Genomic DNA, 8771 nt, shown 5'->3' with positions numbered 1-8771 from the left:
CTGACCAGAAATTTAGAGTAAATTAAAACTACATTTTAGTCACTGCTGTCTAAAGAGGTTGCTTTAAGTTAATCCTGTGAGTGTAACCCTTAAATTTTTCCCCTTTGCTAAAAGTCACTTGAGAATTAATGTGAATATATTTCATTTACTGCTCTGCTGATAATTCACCTTAACTAACAAGAGCTATATAGAAAACAGTCTTTTGGACTTTGATTAGAAATTTTATTTTATTTTACTTTTTTTAGAGTATGATTAGAGATTTTAATATATATTGTCATTAAAAAGACTTTGGACATTTTTCCCATTAGGGAACAAGAGCAGAATATATCCAGTTAATTATTTTTAATTAATACATCACATCACATAAATCAATCTCTATTTTCAGAAACAAGAAATCACTAATTAATCTCCTAATTCCTTCAGCAAAAATGTTTGTTGATATGGGTGACAGAGCTGCATTTTGCAAACCCAGATCTCAAAATTCCAGTTCTCAAGACCAGTGTCTTCATGAGAAAGAAAGACTCTTACACAGGTTGAGAAGATAAGAGTCTGGCTTCCCCTGCAACTTTGGTCCAATTTTAACCACTTTGCTTCTAGGCATTACAGAGGTATTCTGGCCAGGAAAAAAAACAAACTTATTTTAGAGTGACCAAATAATTACTAAGGGAAAATTCTTCTTTACAGAGGAAATTCAGTTGATAAAGGCAGAAGAATGATGGATTTAGAAAATCACTAATTTGCAACCCCTAATAAATTTTAATAAATAATTAATGGATATAAAAATGTGGAAGACCAATGGGAAATTTATAAGCCTACTGATCGACCAATTTTAACATCACCCAGAGTGGAGCAGCTGTACATTATATGCCTCAAGTACAGAGCAACACTCACGCAGTATTTTGCCTAAGGAAAAAAAAGAAGCTAAATCTAATCATTTATTTTTTTAAAAAAAGATTTTATTTGAGAGAGAGCACGAGTGGGGGAGGGGCAGAGGGAGAATCAGACGCCCCACTGAGCAGGGAGTCATACATGGGGTTGGATCCCAGGAATCTGGGATCATGACCTGTGCCAAAGGCAGATGCTAAAGCAAATAAGCCACCCAAGTACCCCTCTAATCAAACATTTAAATGTAACTATTAGTTTATAGGAAATGCAGGGAATAGAGGAACAAGTTAAATGACACCATATAAAAGCAACCAGCCAAATTCAGAATGTGGGACATTCTACAGAACAAATGACTTGGCTTTCCCTACAAATCAATGACTCTGTCAGCTAGGAGGGCCTAGAATGTAGGACACTCAGTAGCAATGAGCAAACCTAATGTCCAGATCTTGGCTTCTTTTTTGTTTGTTTTTAATTTAATTCAATTTTTTCAGTGTTCCAAGATTCATTGTTTATGCACCACACCCAGTACTCCATGCAATAGTTGCCCTGCTTAATATCTACCACCAGGCTCACCAAACCCCCACTCCTCTCCCTTCCAAAACCCTTAGTTTGTTTTTCAGAGTCCATAGCCTCTCATGCTTCGTCTCCCCCTCCGATTTCCCCCAATTCACTTTTCCTTTCCTTCTAATGTCCTCCATGTTATTCCTTATGCTCCAGAAGTAAGTGAAACCGTATGACAATTGACTTTCTCTGCTTGATTTATTTCACTCAGCATATGCTCCTCCAGTCCCGTCCATGTTGATATGAAAGTTGGGTATTCATCCTTTCTAATGGAGGCATAATACTCCATTGTATATATGGACCATATCTTCTTTATCCATTCATCTGTTGAAGGGCATCTTGGCTCTTTCCACAGTTTGGTGATTGTGGCCATTGCTGCTATGAACATCGGGGTACAGATGGCCCTTCTTTTCACTACATCTGTGTCTTTGGGGTAAATACCCAGTAGTACAATTGCAGGTTCATAGGGTAGCTCTGTTTTTAATTTCTTAAGGAATCTCCACACTGTTTTCCAAAGTGGCTGCACCAAATTGCATTCCCACCAAAAGTATAAGAGGGTTCCCCTTTCTCCACATTCTCTCCAACACATGTTGTTTACTGTCTTGTTGATTTTGGCCATTCTAACTGGTGTAAGGTGGTATCTCAATGTGGTTTTGATTTGCATTTCCCTGATGGCTAATGATGATGAACATTTTTTCATGTGTCTGTTAGCCATTTGTGTGTCTTCTTTGGACAAGTGTCTGCTCATGTCTTCTGCCCATTTTTTTGAAATGATTATCTGTTTTTTGGGTATTGAATTTGAGGAGTTCTTTATAGATCTTGGATATCAACCCTTTGTAGTGTCATTTGCGAATATCTTCTCCCATTCTGTGGGTTACCTCTTTGTTTTGTTGACTGTTACCTTTGCTGTGCAGAAGCTTTTTATCTTGATGAAGTCCCAAAAGTTCATTTTTACTTTTGTTTCCTTTGCCTTTGGAGACATGTCTTGAAAGAAGTTGCTGTGGCTGATGTCGAAGAGGTTACTGCCTATGTTCTCTCTAGGATTTTGATAGATTCCTGCCTCACATGGAGGTCTTTTATCCATTTTGAGTTTATCTTTGTGTATGGTGTAAGAGAATGGTCAAGTTTCATTCTTCTATACAAAGCTGTCCAATTTTCCTAGCACCTTTAATATCTTGGTTTCTAATTACATTCTTTAATAAAGGGAACCAGGGCTCCTTGGAGAAAAGGCTGATTCAAGGACTAGGGCAGGAAACAGAGAATGAGCCTGGAACATCTTGCAATGCCAGGAAGTAAAGTCCTAAAATTTAAAAAATGAGAATAATAAAAGATGGAGGTATGTCAAAGGGACACAGGAGACAACTGAAAGCTGGCCAAAACCAGACAATTTGAACAACAAAATAGAGTAGCATTGGATTATAACTCAAAATATAAAGTAAATATCCTCGAAGCCATACTTCTATACATAAATAATCGAATAAGGAGGCTGAGCACAGCTCTTTGTTACGTGTGGACTATGCATATTGATCTCTTTCAAAGAAAGAGTGTGGTAGTGGGAAGATGAGAAAGAGAAATTTTGCGGTGGAGAATCCTGACAAACACTACCTTAGCTAGATGATCAAAGTTAATAACAACAGTGATGTCATGTTGACAGGTTGTATACCCTCAATAGGATGTAATGTTAATGGCACTTCTGTGGTTTTTCCTTTCCAAAACACACAGCCCCAATATAATCATGAGAAAAACATCAGAGAAATCTCAACTTAAGGACATTCTACAAAATGTTGTTACTGATACTCCTCAAAATTGCCAAAGTCATAAAAGAGAAGTCTGAGACACTTATAGCCAAGAGGAGCCTAAGGAGATATGATGACTAAATGTAATGTAATGTCTTGTGGTACAGTTGGCTCAGTTGGAGAAGCATGTGACTCTTGATCTAGGGGTTGTAAGTTAAGAGATTACTTAAATAAGTGCACTTAAAAAATAATAAATGTAGTGTCTTGGATGGGATCTTTGGACAGCTAGAGGACCATAGATAAAAATTAGGGAAATCTGAATAAAATAGTAACATACTAATATTGGTTCATTAATTATGACATGTTTCATAGTAATGTAAATTGTTAATAGGGAAAACTGTGGGTCATGTAGGAACTCTCTGAACTATGTTTGCAACTTTTCAGTAAATCTATAACTTTAAAAAAAAGATTTTATTTGTTTGTTTGAGAGAGAGAGAGCATGAGAGTAGTGGGGAGGGACAGAGGCAGAGGAAGAAGCAGACTTCCTACTGAGCAGAAAGCCCAGTGCAGGGCTCCATCCCAGGACCCTGGGATCATGACCTGAGCCAAAGGCAGACGCTTAATTGACTGAGCCTGCCAGATCCTCCTATATTTGGATATTAATCTATAAGTAAAACAAAAAGTTTACTAAAAATAATATCACATACATAGGATAGGAGTTGCTGTTATTTTTTAATTTAATTTTTTTTTTTTTACTTAAATTGAAACACAGTAAACACCAGATTTCAGTAAAGCCTGAGTTGGCACTGGTGATTCTAGCAATGACGATGATGTAGGAAAGACGTTAGGGTTCGAAGCCAAGGGCTAAGAAAGAATTCTTGAGACGTCTTTGGTGCAAAACGGTGATTTTATTAAAGCATGGGGACAGGACCCATGGACAGAAAGAGTAGCACCGGGGTCATGAGGAGTAGCCCATTATATATATACTTTCAAGTTGGAAGGGGGTTAAGGATAGTGTAAGTCTCTAAGGAATTTTGGAAGCAAGGTTTCCAGAACCTTGAGGGGCTAGCTATTGTTGGGAAAAGGTCATTTATGACCGTCTAATAAAACATTAGTCATGAGACCCTTCAGATGTATATCAGTGGGCCGTATGCTTGCGGGACGATTACCAACACTTATCTTTGTGGGGGTGAGTTAGAGAGAAAGGAAATTTCTAAAGGAATTTTTATATGTTAAAGTAGATTTACAGGATCCTGGGCGGGGGGTGGTGGGGGAGGGTTAGGCTAGGATTATCTTTTGCCCTTAACAAACTATTAACATTGAGGCATTTGACTCCCTAGAGGAATGTCACTCTGCCTGTTTCAAGGACTTGTCAATGGGCTGTAGGTAGTAAGGAAATTTAATAATTTTTCTTCTGCCTTTGTTTCCCACATCAACAGGAACTGGTGAAAATCACAACCATTTAGGAAGAAAACCATCAGCACAGGACCTCTGTAGCAGTGGGGTAGGCACCTGTGGGCACCAGCAACTGCTGAGTGCTTTGGGCAGCTATCAGAAGCCTTTCTATGTGGAATATAAGGAATAGTGCAGAGAACCATAGGGGAAGGGAGAGAAAACTGAATGGGAAGAAATCAGAGAGGGAGACAAACCATGAGAGATTCTGGACTCTGGGGAAACAAACAGGGTTACAGAAGGGAGAGAGGTGGGAGGATGGAGTAACAGGGTGATGGGTATTAAGGAGGGCATGTGTTGTGATGAGCAGTGGGTGTTATATGCAACTAATGAATCGTTGAACACTACATCAAAAACTTATGATGTACTGTATGTTGGCTAATGGAACATAATTAAAAAAGAAGAAGCTTATCTGCCCTTTAAGCCCCAACAGAACAGAGGGGTTTCTACTGAGAGGTAGAGCTGGAGCAGGCAGGAAGAAAATGGTGGTGAAGACAACTATTTTGCAAGTATACTTGGGGGTTCACAAAACCATTTGAGAAAAAATAAGGAAGTTTGGCTTTCCTGCAGAATGAATGGAAGCAGAGCCAAAAAATTAGTTTTTGCATATTATTGCAGTCTTTTAGTATGAAGGATGCTGTTGCCTAAAAATCAGGAGGTCTACAGCGCAAGAGGATTTATTGCTAAGGTATCTATGAACCTCTTTAAAATCTGTTAAATATAAAATGTAAAATATAAAAATACATAAAATATGCACACACATAATCACCCCAAGTGTAATTTAATGACCTGAGTCAAAGAGTGTATTTTTTTAAATATAAAGGTTAAAACTGAGTTAGTACACTGGTGCCAGAAATCCCTTTCATTATACCTAATCTGTTAGAAATATAAACCTCAACCAACTGGTTTTTCAGCTTCCTTTTGTCTTTAATGATGGGACTGGTGGTTTGAACATATGCCTAAATTTCTGCTTTTGAATTTAACTGGACAAAACTGATTATTATCAGGATTATCAACTCTTTGAGTTCTAGTTATGTAGTACCCCTTTCTGAATTTTACTCCACCTAACTTCCTATTTACTGTTCCCCTTTTGGGGCTCAACTGGCTCTTTCATCTTTACTCAGCTTCTCTTGCAGTGTGTATTATGACTGGCTCTTATATGTTTAAAAAAAAAGTGAGATTTGCATTTTTTTAGTAAGATAATTCATCCTTTATTTCTGGATATGAACAAAACCCAACTGAATCAATCAAGACAGACCTTAACCCCAGAACAAGACTTATTCAATGAAGATTATAGACAGAATGACTAATAGGCTTTTATCACCATGGAGTCTCCATTCCTTCAACAAGTATTCATTGAGAATTAGTTAAGTGCCAGCTGGTACACTAGGCACTGTAACATAGCAATGAATAAATATTATCCATTTACTCTTGGTGCTTAAGCTGTTGAGAAAGACAGGATGATATAAAAAATGTTTAAACATTATGCATATTAAGATAGGGGAATATGAGCTGTCATCCCCAAAACTGTGGTTTTTAATCTTTTAGGTGGGGAAGTCATAGACTCCTTGCATTTGATCGATATCATAGACCCTTGCCCCAGAAAACAAACATACCCCCCAAATCTTGCCAATAATTTCAAGTTATTCCTGGGCCATTTGAAGACTTTCCATGAACTCTGGGTTTAGAATTCCTATCCTAAATGATAAACACCAAAATTAGATGAAACCAGAAGAAGCAGAAATCCTAAGGTATATGAAGGTGAAGATAGACTAAGTGCTGAGGAGTAAGAGCAGCAAGAATGAAAAATAAGTTTCCACAGCTTTATGTTAATGTGTTATCTCTAGCTAACATACTTAATGTTTCCTGGAACAGTCCACTGTGGAGGACCCAGTGCCCAACCAAGTGAACCTTGCCCTTCTACACAAGAACACTTTGAGAGACTACCAACTCCTTCACCTTTGCTCTAGTACAACATGATGGGTGGGAAGAGGCTTTACAAATTAAAACTAAGCAGGGTAAAGGGGATGAACAGGGGTTCATCCCTGGGGTTTTGTGTGTTTGTGCTATTTTATATAGTTATAAAGAATGTTATAAAGAATGTCAAGGAAGCCTTTTCTAAAAAGTGATACTTGAGAAACTTGTAGAAGTAGGGGAGCAAACTCTCTCTGGGAGAGCCTTTCAGACAAAAGGAGCAGCAAAAGGAAGAAGACCAGAGGGCAGGGCAGAGTGAGTAAGGCCGGAGAATGGAGGGGGAAGGGAGGGAATGGGGTCAGAGACAGAGTTGCACTATGTGTGTCAGGTCCTCAGGGTAGGTGTAAAAGGATCAGGCATGAGGGATAAGCAGAATGTGAGGGGACCAGACTCTGACCGGATCATAGAATGAATGCTGTTAGTAATGGGAAAACTGCTCAGTGAAACCCAATAGGAGATGTTTTGCACTGCTATACCCACAACAGCATAAATGCCGAAATAAAGGAGTAGTTAGCCATATAGGATAATGTAGAGAGGCTTACCAGGGCTTTCCTTACCAAGGTAAGTGTCTGGGTGTGTAAATGTGGACACCCCCTTTCTGTGTGTGTGAGGGGGTGGGGAGAGGGTGAAGTCGGGAACCAGAAAGAACAATGGGGAAAATACGCAGGGAAGTGGGTGGAAAACAGAAGGCTAGGATATCTTTAGTGAGAAGAGGCCAGAAATAGAGGAAAAGGATCAGGAAAGAAGGGAAGGGAATACGGAGCCAATACTTATCAAATGCCCACAATTTGCCAGGGTCTTTACATACATATTTTAACTTGGTTTTAGAGCAACAATATGAGATGGATGTCATTGTTCCCATCTTATAGATAAGAAAATTTCAGGCCCAGAAATTTAGTTGACAAGGTGTTATACTGCTAGTAAATAGTAAGAGGGGCAACTTTATTATTCTATCTTCAGTTTTACCTATTTTCTTATGTTGCTGTATTGATTAACTCCTAATATTATATTTGGAGAAACAAATTGATGTTACAGTTAGGAAGACAACAGAAGTGCAAAGTGGCAGGCAGGGTTAGAATTTTGTTTATCGAGTTCTCTTCACTCTTGGATTACAAACCTGGCCTTACAGAAAAATGCCACAAGATGGCAGCATCTTGTTGGTTTGGGGACCACTTATGTTCCATAGACAACTGTTTCAGTATAAAAATATTGAATAAAATGTAATATATCAGTTATAACCCATATTAAGAAACTGACCCATCTTGCCCAGAAATACTTGTCAAGAAATAGAGTAAAAGCCCCTAAGTTCACGGAAATACATCTCTTCATAAGCATTAGGATCTTACATTTGCCTCTAGGTAAGCCTGGATAAAAGAAATGATTTCCAATGCTGTGTGGGAGTTATGGGCAATAGTAGAATGTAGTGGCCAAGTTTCCATTTGGGACATCAGAGAGATGTGTTAAAATTCTAGCTTTGACTTAGCTACATGGTATTGGGCAAATAAAAATCTTTCTGAACTTTCTTTCTTTCTTTTTTAAAGGTTTTATTTATTTGACAGACAGAGATCTCAAATAGGTGGAGAGGTAGACAGAGAGAGGAGGAAGCAGGCTCCCCACTGAGCAGAGAGCCTGACTCGGGGCTCAATCCCAGGACCCTGGGATCATGACCTGAGCCGAAGGCAGAGGCTTTAACCCACTGAGCCACCCAGGTGCTCCTGAACTTATTTCTTCATCTGTAAAATTTCTACCCCTTAGGTTTATTGTAAATATTAAATAGCTCACAAAAAGCTCTTGGTGAATGCTTGACATTTACCACTTAATACATAGTATCCATTGATGAAATTGATGTGACTTGAAGTTGGGCTCTTGAGCAAATGGCTAAGAAAGAATTCTTGAGACATTTTTGGTGCAAAAAGGTGGTTTTATTATAGCACAGGGATAGGACCTGTGGGCAGAAAGAGCTGTAAGTGTAAGTGTGAGGGGTGACTGATTATATATTTTAAGGTTGGTTTTTTTTTTTAAGATTTTATTCATTTATTTGACAGAGATCACAAGTAGGCAGAGAGGCAGGCAGAGAGAGAGAGAGGAGGAAGCAGGCTCCCTGCCAAGCAGAGAGCCCGATGCGGGACTTGATCCCAGGACCCTGAGATCATGACCCGAGCT

This window comes from Martes martes (assembly GCF_963455335.1).
Source record: "Martes martes genome assembly, chromosome: 10".
NCBI lineage: Eukaryota > Metazoa > Chordata > Mammalia > Carnivora > Mustelidae > Martes > Martes martes.
Note: the sequence above shows the minus strand (reverse complement) of the source record.